Source organism: Thamnophis sirtalis, unplaced genomic scaffold (assembly GCF_051295495.1).
Source record: "Thamnophis sirtalis isolate CommonGarterSnake01/CBP01778 unplaced genomic scaffold, rThaSir2_p1.2 scaffold_3, whole genome shotgun sequence".
In the NCBI taxonomy this organism is placed as follows: domain Eukaryota; kingdom Metazoa; phylum Chordata; class Lepidosauria; order Squamata; family Natricidae; genus Thamnophis; species Thamnophis sirtalis.
Genome location: NW_028261383.1, coordinates 39,141,427 through 39,160,238, shown reverse-complemented (window position 1 = coordinate 39,160,238; position 18,812 = coordinate 39,141,427). Strand labels below are relative to the sequence as shown.

General features: G+C 40.0%; 1 protein-coding gene across 5 annotated transcripts in view; it reads left to right on the top strand.

Moving 5' to 3' along the window:
- CFAP20DC (CFAP20 domain containing) overlaps positions 1-18,812 on the top strand; it is a 184,933-nt gene that overhangs the window by 153,021 nt on the left and 13,100 nt on the right. The gene's annotated exons all lie outside the window — the stretch shown is intronic.

Below are 18,812 nucleotides of genomic sequence, written 5' to 3'. Positions count from 1 at the left end.
CATGCACAGGAGGAAAAAACAAGATGGCAGAGCCTATGGTGCCGCCCGGAGAACTAGTTTGGGGACGTGGCAGGCCAGGATCGCTGCCAGTTCCAGCAACCCAGGCCGCCAAACCACTATCAGTTCGGCCGAACCAGTAGGAACCCACCACTGCTCAGAAAGATGGAAGGCTGAGTCAACCTTGAGCCTGGTGAGATTTGAACTGCTGAATTGCAGGCAGACGGCAGGCAGCAAGTCGAGGGCTAAGCTAAGCTGCCCGGTGAAGGCTGCCCCACTCTGAATGCTGGTACTTAGAAGTCTTGAAAAAGAAAAAATATTAATTGTCATTCCCCAATCAGTTTAATTAGCCCCTATGGATTCATCACTTATTGGCTAATGGTTGCATTTATATACATTAATTTTAAAAGCTGTTTTTATTGTGTCGGAGCTGATTTCAGATGATAAGCAAGTTCTGTTCATCTCAGATCACTGTGGTTATACATGCAGGTGATCTCTTCAAATTGGGAAAGTCTGGCAGTGTGCATTTAGAGTGGTCCCACAGAGTATTGTTATGCTACCTCCAGTTATTCAGGCTGCACTTATCAAAGCCCTTCAAAGTGCAAATCAGCCCCATTGCGAATTCTGAAGGATTTTAGAACAAGTGGTTTGGGGATTGTAATGTAAGTGATTAAAAAAGTGCCACATCAGCAAATCTCTGCTAGGTAACTGCACTTTGAATTCAGTTGACTAGATATTTGAAAGGCTGTGGGGAAGTTGCAAGAGTAAGGATTGTGATGTTGTATTTCCAGGGGAGGGGAGGGAAGGGAGAAAGAGAGGAAAAGAAAAGAAAGGGAAGGAAGGAATGGAGGGAGAGAAAGAGAGAGAAGAAAGAGAAATGAAAGAAACAATGAAATAGGAAAGAAAGAAAGAAAAGAAAGAAGCAAATACAGTAAATGAGGATATTATGTATTAGGAATGGAAAGAATCTGTCACTTTGATGGATTGTAAGGCAAGCAACAGATTAACAGATTACTCATAGTCAGAATGCAGCTTACTGTGAAAAATGTGCAGGAAATGATAAGTGTTGGTTTGTGCTGATTTAATGATATTTTAACACTACAATAGCACTACAGAAGAGTAAAGAGTAATGTATTGTCATACTTGCATTGCATTTTTAAATCCTCAAAGGTCTCTGGTTTTATCTTAAAATAATTTTAAACAGTATTTGTTGCTCTCTTCCAAAACATCATACATGTCTGCTGCATTTTAAAACTATAAAGAAAAGAAATCATAGTTGGTAGTAATACCTTCTTAATTTGTTTATGCAAATTTACTACTCTTGATGCAAATAACTGCAACATCTTTTTTTTTTCTAATTTTCAACTTTCCGGTTGTGCATTAATCATCTATTCCGTAACTTGATCCCATTAGTTTTGATCAGGAATTGGATGCAATTGGAACTAAATAATTATCTGGATTAGAAAGTTATGATCAAACAGTCTCTAATTCCACTTCATACCAGTTTAAACATAAGAGAATTTATCATCGTGTACATTTAGTTCTGAATGTTTTGGTTACATACAGTCCCAGAAGAAGGCTTGCAGCCCAGTTTATAATAATTAGTTTTCTTTCCTTATTTCCAATATATACGTTTTTTTCTCTTAGGGCTACAGAAATAATATTTAAGAGATGGGTTTTTGTGCAATATGAGCTCATTTTCAATCTCCCTTCAAAGCTTGATCATCACAAGTGGGAAGACTTAGTTGACCTTGACTGAAATTTAAAAAGCCAAGCAACCTGATTAATCCCAAGGTTGAAGACTTAGACTGGGAAGGTTAAATAAAGAAATAAAGCTAGAGACAGGCAGTAGTACTGTTACTTAACTTTATTGTAGTCATTAATTAGCACAACAGTCAATAGAAAGTCACTAATGGAATGTTACCAAGAAAACTGCAGTAGAACCTCCTGTCATGACCGTAATCCGTTCCAGGACTTCAGTCAGCACCCAATTTGGTGATGACTGGAAGCAAGACTGATTGTGCATGTGCACATATACACAAAAGGCGCGGAAGGGGAAATCGCTGTGGCATGGAAAATCACTGCAGCTGTGATTGATCGCCACCTGAGGATGTGTCCGTGGGTTCACCGACAAATGCGTGATAGACATGCGCACCGACAAAACTGCGCCGTCAAAATCGCTAATTGATTTCCGACACCAGCGCGCCGACAAATGCGTGCCGACAAAATCGCGCATACGTATGTTATAACCCTAACCCTAACCATAATTTTTTTTCTATTTTATTGTGCTTGACATCGCGCTTTTGTCGATTTTGACATCGTGAATTTGTGGGCGCGACTTTGACATCGTGTTTTAATCGATGCTATTTTGTCGGCATGCTTATGTCTATCGTGCAATTGTTGGGTCACGTCCGTGAACAGAGTGAAACATTTAGCGGATTTTTTGGTCAGCACCCGATTCGGTCATGGTCCAAAGTGTTCATGACCCGAGGCTCCACTGTACATGGACTTAGCTGTATGGTCAGAAGCACTAAAACTCAACCTGGTGAAGATTTTAACTTTTCACCTTTAACATATGAAATCATGTCTGCAGTTGTTAAAAGTATCAGTTGCTGTCGGCAATCTAAAATTTAATGAAGTGTTCCACAGAAGATTATGTCACCATAATTTTTCACCCTGGAAGTGTCGTAAGCTTTCTGAATGATGTTATATTCATACAGAAAACTGTAGTGAATTCTAGAATGCATGGCTTTTTGATCAAAATAATATATACTTATGATGACCCAGGGCTGGGCATGGAAGCAGCACAGCTGGAACAAAGGCTTAACTCCCCATTATTGCTCCAACTTTCCCCCAAAAGTCCCACTGTTCATGCAAGTCCAGGAGCCAATCTCTAAACACGCACCTCCAATAGTTCTTGGTTGCTATTAGTTCAGAGGAGCAGCACAGTTGTGAGAGCAGCCACAGTTCAGGGAATTTGGTTCCAGGGAGTCCTTGGCACAGGAAGAGTTCACTGGTACTGCAAAACAACCCGGAGCATAACTGTATCGCTGAGAACTTGCACAGAGCCAGGCCAGGCAAGCAAGGCAAGCAGGGCAAAGCACAGCAAAGTATCCAGATGTCGATAACAGCACATGAGACTGGAAAAAGGCAATGCTTGTTCCCAACAAGCGCCCCTCCCAATGGTGACTCTTTAAATCTTATTCCCCAGGTGAGCCTTGTGAAGAGGGGCGGGGTGCCCTCCTCCCGAGTTGTCTGGTCACCCTGCTATAATCCCACCTCCTCTCCATTCTCCATACTCAGGGATTGAAGGGGGGGAGGTAATTGCTCATCACCAGAACTCCATCACTCCTCTGCTCCGCTGCCTGCCCTCTTCCCCCTTGCTTGGTCATCCTGCATCCCTCTCTCCTTCGCTGGTGACCCTTCCCAGGCCTGAGGCACCCGGGGTTGTGTCGTCTTGCTCCTCCAGTCATTCCTCGCTCCGTTTTTGTAAGAAATGGTGTAGGGTCTCATGCTTGGGCAGGAGGTTGGACTAGATGACCTACAAGATCCTTTACATTAACTCTGTTAATGTAATCTAATCCTCTGGGACCCAGGCTCCGGCGGGTCCCAGATGCTACATCAAGGTGGAACTTTTACTGGAGAATTATTAGACCTTATTCAGTCAGATTTTGAGGAAATCGCATCACGGTCATCCATCTGCACTTTTCCCATGATTTTTTATTTAAAAAAATAGTATTCCCCAATAATGTGTTAATTATAATTCTATGCTTAGTTTAATTTGCTCTAACATTAATATCCTTGACTCTTTCTCCACCATTCATTTCTAATATTAGATTTCAGACATATAGATTGTTAATATATGCAAGATTTAAACATCGATATCCTTCTCCAGAGATGTGGCGGAGCCCCAGTGTGCCTATAGAATTTAATTTTACTAATATTTATTTTGTTTTGTTTTCATGATCAGTATGATTTCTCAGTGGCAAGGGCAATACTGGTTATGCAAAGGAAGACACTTATAAAACTGCAACCTCTCTTACATTGAATAGAAAGAACATGCAGGCAGCACATCTCTTTATAGATCCTGGAGAATTAATACCTCTGGCAATTTGCTGGACTGAGAAATAAAACTGTAACTGAGCTATATTGATATCATTTCTATTGATTTTTCCAAGAAATGGATTGCAGCTTTAATCCTTGTATTTACAGAAAGTAAGATGGCAAGATAGCCCTGCAAACATTACAGAGGCTGTTAGCAGATACATAAGAAAACTGATTTTTTGTTTAAAGAAGAAAGCAAATATCAAGTACTGTAGTTAAATTTGCTTTAAAATACCTTGTTTTTACCAGCTAGGTCTCCTCTTTCAAGTAATAGAGGGTGTCTAGTTAATCGATGTTAGTGTACAATATTTAGAATATACAAGCAAGTGGTCTGCTTTATAGTCCTTTATCATGGACTATAAATACATATCATGGACCTTTAAATACAACTGAACCATTGTATTTAAATGTAGAATATCACATTACTGTTTTGATTATGAATATTAACCTTATATGATCAGTATTTTAGTGAATAATGACTACTTTCACTACCAATATAGCATCCTTCATTCATAACTCGGCAGATCTACCTTATTCTCTGGTGCTGCTTTCATTCTCATCAAAGTAACAATTTTAGGGAAAAAGAAAGGAAAATAAATTTAAAGACAATTTATAATCTATCGGTTATTCAAGGGGGGAAAAAACACAAATCCATTTCCTTTGGGGACAGGGATGCAATGACTATTCCCAGACCAAACATTGCCATAACTAACACAGAGGGGTTGAAACTAATAGCAAAAAACTACCTTCGGGTGTTTTGGTATTTAATTTTAAGCTACACACAGTATGAAGATTATTCATCAGTCATGCAGTAAAACTATGCTCACCTTGGTTAAAATATTTCTGAAGGAGTCCTTGACTTTATTAGCAAAGTATCCACTTCCGAAATAAGCTCCTGAAGATGTTTTCCTCCCGCGAGAAGCCACCCAGAGTCACTTCGCTATTGAGACGGGTGGCGTATAAATTTAATAAATAAATACATAACTTTTCCTTGCAAAAGGAAAAAATCCTGTTTCTCTGGTTAAGGTTGCTTAAAAGGGTATGTGCGCCTTCAGATCAGTACAGGTAGTCCTCAACTTATCATTATAATTGAGCCCAAAATTTCTATTGCTAAATGAGACATTTCTTAAGTGAATTTTGCTCCATATTATGACCCACTGCAGTTGCCAAGTTAGTAGCACGGTTGTTAAATGAATCTGGCTACCATGTTGACTTTGCTTGTCAGAAGGTCGTAAATAGTGACTACTTAACCCCAGGACAATGCAACTGTCATAAAATATATAAGAGATTTGCCACACTTCTGAATTTTGATCATGTGACCACGGGGATGATGCAATGGCTGTAAGTTTGAAAAACAGTCATAAGTCATCTTTGTTCTGACCCAGGCTTCCTTAACAAGCCAGAAGCAGAGTCTTGGTCCCGGCAAAACTCCTTTTATTTACACGACTGTGAATTCCTTTCATTCACAGTCTGCAAGGCTCCAAACAGTCTTTCAGAGGGTTCTTTATCAAATATGAACCTTATCTCGTTTGGCGAGCTGCAGGGCAAGGCAAAACTTGGCATAGAGTCTCTTATAGTCACAAGCAGAACTTTCCACTCTTGAAACAACCAAATGAATGAATTGTTTCCTACAAAAGCCCCCTCCCCATTCGCTCCTCTTTTGTTTCCTATGGGAGGGGCCAATCACCTCCAAGATGTGGCTTTACTCCTAAGTTGATCCTGCTTTCTTAATTGTTCTTGTCTTCTGGCAGCTCTGTGCATGCGCACACTGGGAACAGGCTCCAGCTGTTCCTCTGCCTCACTGCTGTCTAACTCCCTCTCTCCCTCCAGTGCAGAGCCCTTATATGAGCTTTCCTAAATCCCCAAGACTGGCCCCTGTTCCTCCCCAACCTCCTCACTGTCTGACTCTGCTGCCAGCTCCGCGGGCCACAATATTTTTTTCAGTGCCGTTGTAACTTCAAATGTTCACTAAATAAACTGTTGTAAATGGAGGACTACCAGTATTATCAAGTAGGATTACCAGGGAGAGGGGTGTTATGTTAGGGGTTATATTCTCTGTGATGTGTCTTGTTTTGGTTCAAATCAATGGAGTTAAAGTTTTATGCAATCATCCATCCTCTGCCTTTTTAACATTTTTTTTTCCTTCACTGAGGTTCTGTTCACTGTTCGCTGTGTAGTCTTCACCATGGTAGTGAACATGTCAGAAGAAAAAATAAATAAATGTCAAAAATCACCAACCACCCAGTCTCCTTTTCCTTCCTTTTCATGGCAGGTTTGGACAATTTCCTCTTGAAAGAAACTTGGCTTGGTGGTTTGCAGAACACAGCATGGAATTAGGCCAATGGCCCCTTGCACCTTAAGGCTTCAGATTGCTCATCCATGCTTTAAGTGGATCGCTTAGTTTTCTCTGCGAGAAAAACAATGTACGATTATAGTTAATGCCAGTGGTTTAGTAGAGCATGAAAGCACAAAAGGCACCGGTTTCAGGAAACCACTTGTCACTTGGATACCCTGCGGGGTATGCAGTGGTGCTTAAAAACCTGTGAACCTTTTTGAATTTTCAATGTGACATATATGTCATCTCTTCTCCGCATAAGTCCTAAAACCAAACATGTGGACATTATACTTGTTCATTTCTTCATTGGGGAAAATGATCTGAAGCTACCCGTGTGTGGCAAAATAGTAAAATTATGCTGCTGAAAAATGGGTGTTATTCTTGCAGAGTACAGGTAGTCCTTGACTTATGGCTAGTTGTTTCAGGTCCTTAATAACATGGCCACATATACAGCCGTTTGCAGCATCCTCTGGTCACATGACCGTATTTTATGATGGTTTTACCAAAACCTAGCAACTACTTCTGGTTTTTTGGCAAAAACATGTCCATCGTGAATCATTGGTTCACTTAATGCCACGGCATTTGTTTAACGGTCATGGATTCATTTAACAACCATGGTGATTTGCTTAACAACTATTGCAAAAAAGTCACAAACCAGGTTTGTCAAATGGCCAACTGATTTTACAATCATTAGGACTTACAGCCATAATGGGCAGGCTCTACTATGGTCGGAACTCAAGGACTGCCTATAATGTGCGGGTGCTCTAAAGACTCACAGAATAATAACTGGGAGCAGCATGCAATCTAAGGGCCTTGGATTGCCTATCCCTGCAGAACAGGAGTGATGGCACATGCTTAACAGAGCTGCAGTGGCGTAGTGGTTAGAAGGCAGTATTGCAGGCTACTTCTCCTGACTGCCGGCTTCCTGCAATTTAGTAGTTCAAATCTCACCAGGCTCAAGGTTGACTCAGCTTCCATCCTTCCAAGGTGGGTAAAATGAGGACCCAGATTGTTGCGGGCAATAGGCTGACTCTGCTTAGAGAGGGCTGTAAAGCACTGTGAAGTGGTATATAAATCTAAGTGCTATTGCTGCTGATTACGTGTCTTTAAAAGAAGTTAGATAAAATCAGTGGGGGATGATGAGATGGCATCTCATTGAAACCTGCTGGGGGGAAGCAAAAAAACAAAAAGAGGGGTGACTTCCTGCCTTGATTGTAGGGTTCACTAAATCATCTGGTTGGCTCATCCCAAGAAGGGACTTGATGGTACTTCCTGTAACTCAGACTCTTCCATCATTTGGTTATGGAGTGTGTAACCTGGGCTTTACATAGTAAAGCTTCACTGGGATGTCATTGTATTTATATAATGGCCTGTTATGTAGCACTGATCCTCCCTGTGGTACCCCTTTCATTATCGATCCCTCAGTTGAAACTTTAGATCAGTATTTCTCAACCTTAGTGATTTTAAGGTGGATGGACTTCAACTCTTAGGGTTCCCCAGCCAGTATCCACCCACCTTAAAGCTACCAAGGTTGAGAAACACTGACCTAGAGGCTGACTGGCATTTTGAAACCCATCACTGCAGGGAATATTTGATGGAAATGCTTTATTCAATATCTTTGCCTGCATGCATTCTTAATTCTGATAGCTGATTGTCAGTAATAGGGGAAAGGAAAAGGATGCGGTTTGCATTTATTTTTGCTCTTACAGAGCTTATTGGATTTTTCATAAACATTTTTTCCCCCAAATTCCACAACGAAAACCACACAGGCATTTCCACATCAGCGGCATTATGTAGTGAAGCAGAAAATTAAAGTTGTTTCCCCCTTCCTCTATCTTGGCTGACAAAGAGCAGGTGTTTGTCCCTTGATTCACCCCAGATTGTCTGTGTGGAAGTTTGAACATCCCGTCCATCAGCAGAAGAAGCACCAACGGAGAAAAAACAAGCCAGAGAAAGTTTTATCTGCCTCAATATTTCTCAGGGCATGCCAAGATTGTTTATGGAGAGCAAATCTTATCTTGAATCAGCACGGCTTTTCTAAAAGCAGCCCAAGTAACCTATTTTTCAAAGGACAAACAGCCTATGTGCTTTATTTTGATACTACCCAGTGGACCATCTAGGATCTCACTGTCAGTCAACCATAGATGTAACTCTGCATGGCTGGGCTTTAAGCAGAGGTCTTATCTGTAAGTCTTATTGATCTCCATGAGCTTTTCTCAAGTACAACTTCTGTAAATCTTTGTCCCATGGCGAGTACCTATGGTAGCTGCTGTCTTTCGGGTGCTGACTTCTGTCACAACCAACAGATAACAGATGGGACAATGGGAATGGTAATCATATTGCAAAAGTGTAATCATTCTTTCAAGTTGCGCTTGAGAATGTATGATGCCACAAAGAAGAGGAAGTCAAACTATTCTCCAAAGCACCTGAGGGCAGGACAAGAAGCAAAGAGTGGAAACTAATCAAGGAGAGAAGCAACTTAGAACTGAGGAGACATTTCCTGACAGTTAGAACAATTAATCAGTGGAACAGTGGAACTTGCCTCCAGAAGTTGTGAATGTCCCAACACTGGAAGTCTTTAAGAAGTTGTTGGATAGCCATTTGTCTGAAACGGTATAGGGTTTCCTGCCTAGGCAGTGGGTTGGACTAGAAGACCTCCAAGGTCCCTTCCAACTCTGCTATTGTATAGTATTGTATGATGGTATGGATGTGCTCACGTTTTCTTAGCAATCGTGTAGAAGTAGCTTACATAGCTTTGGAGTCCTTGGGGTTCTCTAAGCTTGATTCTTTTCTTACGGGTATTTCTAGCTAGAAGTAGATGTTACCTAGTAAGATAATAAATATCTGCGAGAAAACAACCAAGCTCGGAGAGCAGCAAGGACCCCAGAGTTCAACCCTGAACTACAAAGACTCTCTTCTATCCATGTTACCTAGCTTTTTTCTGGGTTTGGTTTTGGACTTCTTTCTCCTAAGTAGATTGGCTTCCCTCATGCCCATAGGGCTCCATCTGTCCCTTTCTCTGGTGGGAAGGGAATCCTAAGTAGAAGTGTTGCTTGTGACTCACCTCCCTTTGTACCTCTGATTTGCTGTGTGTTTTAGTTTTTCTAATTTTATTTTAAGAGCCAAGGCGGCAAGAATGCAGTATTGCTTAACAACTGCACGATTCGTGTAACAACCATGTGATCCACTTAACCATGATCTAAATGTTAGTAAAAATCAGAAGCCGGTCATGTGATGACTCACTTAATGACAGCATCACTTAGTGACTGAAATTCTGGTCCCAATTGTGGCCATACGTCAAGAGCTGCCTTTACTTTCTTCTACCACCTGGTGATCAGCTGAAAAAGAGAATGCAGCAGAGATCTCTGCAAATCACTTTGCCAATCAGTCATTGCGTGTGTGCAATCAGGAGAGCATTCTTTGCTAGGCAGAATAGAGATCCACAGAGACAGGGCAGCAAATGTCATGCTCTTACAGATTTCTGACAACTCAGGAATTTAACAACAGCAGTGGAAAGCACAGGTTGTTGAGAATAATCTAGAAAAAGAGGGGGGGAATCAAGTCTCTTTGAGATGCATTTGACTCTGATGCAGGGGTATCAAACTCACGTTGTCACAGTGACATCATGTGACATATCGGGACTTTTTTCCCCTTTGCTAAACTGGGTGTGGGTGTGGCCAGCGGATGACGCATACAGCCTGCGAGCTGGGAGTTTGACAGCCGTAATGTAATGGGGAGAAGAAATGACCATGAGGAACAGTAGGAAAAGCTGCTACTAAGGCAGTCAGATAAATGAATCTGAGATAGTGTCAAGACACTTTTCTAACAGTCTCAAAAAGAAAGGGAGGCAGAGGGAAGCATATTCAGACTTGCAAAAGGCTGTTACAACAGCGTTATAATAAAAGTAGTGATATATAAGCAGGCAGGAAATATCATACTACTTGCATGAAAATGTTTCTGAGTAGGTTAATGAAACATTCACAGACAAAGAAACAACCTCTGAGAGCACCAAAGGTGCCAGAAGTTGTATTAGCCTCCATGACTTTGTTTCCTAGTGTGGTCTACCTCAAAGGGCTGTTGGGTGAGTACATAAATATGTCCTTGTTTTCTTGGTGACCACTTGAAAATTTGCTGCTGCCTTCTTCCAGGGCATTTTTCAATTACTCAATCTTGTCTAAGGTCCTAGAATACTCTGGTAGCTTTCTAGCCAGTCATCAACTAGGTCTAACTCCTTTTAGTTTTTGAGATCAGCTAAGTTCATTTATGCCATCAGCTAAGGAATATTAACGTTAGAGTAGTAGCAACTGCCATTTTCCTTTAGGTTCTCATTCTTCGTAGAAATGTTACACGCTCTACTCTGTCAACAAGCATTTCAAAATAAATATATTTCTACTTGTGTCTCATTGAAGCTAAATTCCCTTATTCCACAATACATTGACTGGCCCATTGTGTGCCATCAATTCAGTGCTGACTTTTAACAACATAACTTTGTCAATCTCTGAAGTGCCGCATGAATGTGGTTTTAATATTTTTTTCAAACATTTATTCAAAACCTTTTGCATACAGTTTTCAAAAAGTAGATCGGGTTGAATAAGGTAATAAGTAGGCAGCATGAAGAATCATGGATTAGCCAACCCAAATTCCCTTCTTAATTATAGGATTCCCCCAACAAATTGTGTTATTTAGTGGAGCAAAACGCTTCCTCTATTTCCTAGAGGAGCCATTATCCATGGTGTTCTGTAATTTTCTCTGTGCAGTCATGAAAATGATGCTAGATTGCTTTATTCCTGCGGTGGTGACAAGAAGTTTAAGGCAAATTCTGCTAACAGTATTGGAGATTGGAGGGGGGTTAACCTAAAATCCAAGTTATCATCTTCCTTTGAATACTTAAGTGTGCGGGGGAAGGATTGGATGAGAATTCATTAAACCTTCCATATGTTTTGTTTTCATCCTTTATATTGCTTGTCTCAAATGCTTAACTCTTCTTATTCCACTCGTGGGACCGTAAAAGCTTAAAGGCACCCAATCTGAATATGGGAAATGATGGAGAAAACAGATTAAGGTGCTCACATTGGACACACATCAAAGAATGCATCTTCAGAAGCTATTTTTGGATTTTGTTTTAAAGAAGGGAATATGAGAAATTATGTGATAAATAAGTGGTTTGATTTTAGGGGGAATGCCTCTTGATTTGGTTTCCGACATTCCAGTTTCAATTTCAAAACTGTTTGCAGCCACTGTATTAGCCATGAGTGGAAGTCACTTTGGATGGCAAGATGGGTGGCATATAAATTTAACCAATAAATATACATAAACAAATTCTGGCAAAGAGAATTGGCAAGAACCGCCTCCACCCCACATCATCCATTAAAATAATTTTTAACAAACACTGTCCCAGCTGAGCTCCTTCCATTCAGTGTAACTTAATAGTATTGATTAATTGTCATCATCCTCAGCCTTGAGGAAAGGAAAACTCAGCATGAGAGGACTTCCCCTTCCTGACAACCTGAACCTGCCTTCAGATTTATTCCCAATCCATGCTTTTCCCTCACTGCTAACGGCAAGCACTCATATTTTTAATCCCATTCATAGTCTGGCAGTGAATTATGGTGGTGGAGCATTATCCAGGCATGAAATACTCTTACTTTTGAGACCGGTTTGGAACTGGGAACGCTCGCGCTGAGTGTTTCTGCGCATGCACAGAACCTTCTGCGCATGCACAGAGCATCTGTGATGATGCCTGGGCAGGTAGGCAAAACTTCCCGCCGCCGCCACTACTGGTTCACCCAAACCGGGGTGAACCAGCAGAATTCCACTTCTGGCAATATCTCAATCACATGGTAAAGCAGACCCTTCCTAGCCTTTTTGTGCTCAGAGGCATATCTGGAAACTTGAGAGTTTCAGATGTGCCTCCAATAGTGGACACCAATATAAACACGAATGGCGGATTGCCTAGTCACAAAATAGCTACCATGGGAGGAATAAAAAACTGAACTAAGGCATTAATTTATCACAATATTGCTGTTTTAGTGCTCCCTCATACTTGATGCTTGTTATTGCCTTTGTTTAGATTTGTTATTTTTGAGCAGTTTCAGAAAGCACTTAGTTGAGATCCCTGTTGTTGTTGTTGTTTTCTAAGCAAGCTCAGAGGCCCATTTTAAGCCAAAAAATTAAAGTAACATTTATAATACTATATAAGTGAGATAGAATAGGGAGGCTGGGAGGCATCTCAGAATGTTCTGCAACTAGAAGTTTTTGCACCCCGGGATTGAAGAAACTGAAGGAATACTCTTCAGAGAACTTTGCAATAGGCATGTAAGAAACCAGAATGACAGTGATGTGAGAGTCTACACCACATAATTTTATGTATTGGTTGGCATCATTGTTAGTACATCAGCTGCCTCTTCTCCTGCAGCTTTAGCTCAGTAAGGGTTTCATCTATGTTTGCTGTTCTATTCTGGTCCTTCCTCGTTTTCTAATTATGTAGATTCTATATTCTCTCTCTCTCTCTCTCTCTCTCTCTCTCTCTCTATATATATATATATATATATATATATATATATATATATATATATATATATATATATATATATATATATATATATATATACACACATACATATATATATACATATACATATACATATACATATACATATACATATACATATACATATACATATACATATACATATACATATACATATACATATACATATACATATACATATACATATATATATATATATATATATATATATATATATATATATATATATAAAAGCAAAATACTACTCACACATCATCATGAAATCACCAGAACCGTAAAGCCTACAAACTTGAAATTTGGCACTTATGTTCCTCTTGGCTTCTAGGTGCTCACTAACAAAGGATTTTTCAAAATGATCATCAGATCATTAATATTTCTTATATTATTATTATTAACACGCTCTGATGTTAAGGAGTTAGAGGTTCTACTCCCCCTCCCCACCTGAAAAGAACTCTGTTCCAACTGCCACATGGGCGTGGCCAGCATGTGTCTCATCCAGCCTGTGGGCTGGCAGTTTAGACATTCTATTAAGAGCCAAGGTGGCGCAGTGGTTAAATGCAGCACTGCAGGCTACTGCTAGATCAGCAGGTCAGCGGTTCAAATCCCACCGGCTCAGGGTTGACTCAGCCTTCCATCCTTCCGAGGTGGGTAAAATGAGGACCCGGATTGTTGGGGGCAATATGCTGATTCTCTGTAAACCGCTTAGAGAGGCCTGAAAGGCCTATGAAGCAGTATATAAGTCTACTGCTATTGCTATTGCTATTCTCCCTCCGCACCTGAAAAACTCTCTGGTGCTAAGGAGTTAGACTGAGGGAGAGAAGGGGTAAGATAGGAGAGGCCTTTGTGGGGCAAGCTTGAGGGAGAGAAGGGGATAGGAGAGGTTCAATGGGGCCAGCCTGAGGGAGAGGAGAGAACAGGAGAGGCTTCTGTAGAGCAAGCCTGAGGGAGAGAAGGGGGTAGGATAGAGGAGGATTCTGTGGGACAAGCCTGAGGGGCAGAAGGGGAGAGGAGAGGTTGATGGTAACTACTCATTAATTTTCAAGCTGTAAGTGTAGATTTATGAAGCCTGATAAATTTTGTAGCGGAGCACGGATATCCAGCTAGTGTATAGATATGTATAGATAAACAGGCAAACAAGTTTTGCAAGCATTTCTGTAAGCTCATAGCCGTTTCATCTTCATCTTAATCTGCCTCTGTTATATCTCACCCATATTTACTCCTAAGTGTTTCTACTTTATTATAGTTTTGTAAATTCTCTGATGTTATAAAAGAAATCTATCATTTTCCTTTTCTTGACATTTTCTTATATTTGTTGACACTCACAATTGACTTAACTTGCATCTCCTTGCTTGGGGCTGTAAGGTGGCATTCAATCATTATGCGTTTTTATTGCTCAAGTCTTTCATCTTCTATCTACAACCAACTTTGACTATGATGATAGAATTTTAATATTTTGGGATTTTTTTCCACTTTGGTTTTTGAAATGTCTCATATATCTTCCTATAGTGAAATATATGCTAAGTATACTAAATCTACTCCTAGACTCTATTATATTGGGGCTACATGTTGTCCAAATCAAATCTTCTTGGCCCACCTATGTATTTTTTTTAAAAAATTCTTATACTTCCAAGTTTAACATATATAAGAAATAATTCATGTTCTGTTCCACAATTTGCAGTGAATAATTATGAGTTACTGAATTGGACTTTTCCTTCTTCTGTTTCTTGTGTAAGTTTGATTCTGGTGCTGCCCTTCCAATATTCAGATGTACTTCTGTTTATGTTATTAAAAAAACAGAATGAGTCTGATAACATCTTTTCCAACTATCAACTTTTATTGAAAGGCATAACCTTTGGACTACCATGGGCTAGCATGGCTCTTCTCCTACATTATCTGCTTTGTTGCTCAAGACAGATGTTGCCACTGAACAAAAAATGCCTTTTCAGAAAATTATGTTGACCTATCTCCAGTACTATTGTCTGTTTCGCTAATTCAGGGTTTCCCAATCTGGTCAATTTCTAGGTATATGGGCTTCAACTCCCAGAATTCCACAGCCTACGTAGCCATTGCTGGGAATTTTGAGATTTGAAGTCCACTCGCCTTCAATTTGCCAAGATTGTGAAACTCTGCTCTAATTTATACATTCCCCTATTATTAGCATTATGTCTTTTCTTGACTATGCATTTAGTAATAATTTCAGTTTCCATAAAATTTGCTGTGTTTTCTATTATTACTTCTGTGTAACATACTCATGGGGATATCTGTTAATTTTGATATATAATGGTTATATCCAAATATATATTTAGTTGGGTCCCTTTTGAATAACTTTGACATGCCATTTCTTCATGTAACTACATGACCTTTATTCCATATCAGGCCCATTACAGACCACATCTGGTATCCAAATTTATCTAAAAGCTTAAATCAAACCAATATAGTTATCTCAGGAAGAGTACGAAAGAGGTTTGTCTCCTTCTTTGGATTTTCTTCTACCAGATAGCTTGGCTTCCTTTATTCTTACAGAGCTTCCCCTGCCCTCACTCTTGAAGTATATTATTCTACTTTTATTATTTACCTCTATCTTTTTAAGCTTATTGGCCAGGAGCTGCTGCTCTCACCATGCCATTCTCACAGATAGCATCTAGCTTCTGAGTGCTACCACTATAGAAGGTGATAATCCTCTTTAAAGCAGGGGTGAAATTCAGCAGGTTCTGACAGGTTCTGGACAACCGATAGCAGAAATTTTAAGTAGTTCGGAGAACCGTCAAATACCACCTCTCACTGGCCCCAGAGTGAGGTGGGAGTGGAGATTTTTCAATATCCTTCTCCCAGGAGTGGGGAGGGAATGGAGATTTTGCAGTATCCTTCCTCTGCCATGCCCACCAACCCACGGCCACAGAACCGGTAGTAAAAAAAATTGAATTTCACCACTGCTTTAAAGGGAATTTCACATTTCATTTTAGAAGTAAATGTAACATTTAGGGCAATAGTTATCTTTAATGGCTCTAGACTAGAAAATGAGAACAACATGGTGTCATTTATCCAGATACTTTGACATAAAGAAGAAAGCCACCATTAGCAAGCATTTAGAACATAAATCACCCCTTTTTGTAATGGGAGAGATGGAGCATAAATGCACTTCTATTGTAGAAAATGATTCATAAGGAATTGGATATATGACAGCAAGTTATTCAGTGATTAGTTGTTTTACCACTGTGCTTGATTTCAAGAAGTATTTATATGTGGGAGGACTTTCTGTTGGGATTAATCTGTTGGGTGGAAAGGACTGGACTAAAAGATAGCACTGAGGCGCTGATCATAGCATCAAAGAATAGGCACCAGATCCATAGAAACAAGTGTCTACCACACTAGACAGAATCTAAGGTGCAGGCTATGCAAAGAGATCTCAGAGACAGTCCAAATATAGGGGCAGGGTGTAAGATTCAGGAGGGAACATATACTCTGATTATCCTACCACGTTTGATGATGAAATCTGCAAGAAAAACAACTAAGCTCTAAGAACTCCAAGGACTCCATAGATACACTGAACGGCACAACCAGTGGTGAAATCTAATTTTTTTTTGCCTACTGTGGGTGGGAGGAGTCATTTGACTGGGTGGGCGTGGCCAACTTTTCACTTTTTAAAGCCTTTCTTTTCCTGGCGGTTTGGACTAATAGGCAGGAAAAAAATACTTTAAAAAGTGGGGGGGGAGCTTCCGACGATCGCGCAGCTCACAGCTGAGCCACGCAATCCTTGGAAGCTCTTTTTTACTACGGAACCAGGGACAATTGTCCCTACCGGTTTGGCCGAACCAGGAGGATTTCACCCTTGCAGAGGTAAACAAACACATCATTTTTCTAGGAAATGTAAAGCTTTCAATAACCCAAAATGATAAACCTTTGCCTAATATATATGTATGTTGTTCAGTGCATTAATTTATTCCCTTTGTTTTTATTATGAAAGTTGTATGCAGAGATGGGCTACTGCTTGTTCGCACCAATTCAGGAGAAGTGGTAGTTAAGATTCTGTGCAATTCAGCGAACCAGCAACTCCCACCACTGGGTGGCCCCATCCCGCTCGTTTTTCAGCCTGTTTTCCGGGCCATTTTTTGACCCGAAAATGCCCTGAAAAACAGCCTGAAAACGGGCTGGAAAACGCCCCCCAAAAAACGCCCTGAAAACAGGCCAAAAAATGGGCGGGGGCAGTGCCAGCCAATGGTGGGATTAGCCCCAACCGGATGAATCTTATCTCTGCCTTTGAAGCAAGTGACTGGGAGGCGGGGCTGTGTGTGATGAGTGACATCACCCACCCAGTCACAAGACCAACTGGCCACGCCTACCCAGTCAGAGAATCAATTGTTAAGTTATTCAAGTCCCACCACTGGTTGTATGGATTGTTATTTTTTTATTTGTGATGTGAAGTACAGGCTGTATTTGATGTACATCACCTGGAACTGCAATTATAAAGGTTGGTCAGCTGTCTAATAAATAAATAAATCCTCTTACCCATCTGGGGAAAATTCTGTCTTCTTCCTTTGTTACCTCACCCCATTCTACCTTTCCCACATTTTGAAATGAAAGGTGTTTCATAACGTAAAATATTTCATAAAATAAACATAGTTGCAGACGGGAAACTTGATGCTTTCTTGATACATCACTTGATGGCTGTCTCTTTCCAAGGTTGGCAAAGAGATCTGTATATATTTTTATGATTAAGAATCCGATTCTTAATTAATGAGCCAAGATTCAGTTCTGAAAGCACGGCCTCATTATTTGGCGAATCAACTCTAAACATTACTGTATGCTCTACAGATCCAATGTCAGTAATTATATATATATATATATATATATATATATATACATATATACATATATATACATACATACATACATACATACATACATACATACATACACACACACACACACACACACACACACACTTATTTATTTATTTATTTATTTATTTATTTATTCTACAGGAAAGGTGACTGTTTTTTCAAACAGCCACTTACTTCAAGTGGTCTTTCTAGATGGATCAGGTCAGACACTGCCCCAAAGTGCTGAGAAGATGTTGTAATGCTCTTTTATTGATTGATTGATCCATTAGTGGGAACTCCTAATTCCATCCAATGCCACCATCATGTACTGAACTGACAATTGTTTTTCCTGTTTTATAGGGAGAGGAGAATGACTTAGGTTTCATTTGAAAAAAATGCTTGCAAGCTCTCAAGGTTGCTTGGGTGGTTTCTTAAGAGGTTGAGTGTGATAGTGTTATCAAGCCACTTCTCCCTGTGCTTTTACAGGTTTTTGTGTTGGTGTGTGTCCCAATCAATCATCAGACACCTTTAGAAGAGGCAGGACTCCCATAACTTCTTATCTCCCTCTACTGTAAATAGTGGGTCAGGTTTTTAGAATAACCATTAGAGTTTGCACTTACACATCAAAGCTGCTACGCTGAATCCCCCGTTGTGTCAGAAGAGCCTAGTTGTACCTTTCCAACAAATGAATTTTATTAAAAGACATCAGTTAGCACAGCTCTCCTCTTCTAATATCTAGGAGTAAATGCCTACAAGACAGAGATACCTCATACTTGTTGTTATGTTTTTCTTTATTGGTTGTAAAACAATTCCTTTTTTATTTGCAGTCTTCTTCTCCTGGGGTGTACAAATGTTCAGTCTTGCTACATAACATTTATGTGACCTTGATTCTTGTTCTTGGCATTTCCGGGTCCAAGAGATCAATGACATGATGGATTTGCTAGCTTGGGAGTAATAAAATAATCATTTGAATCTGCTCCAGCTTGATGGTTTTCTTGACAAATGA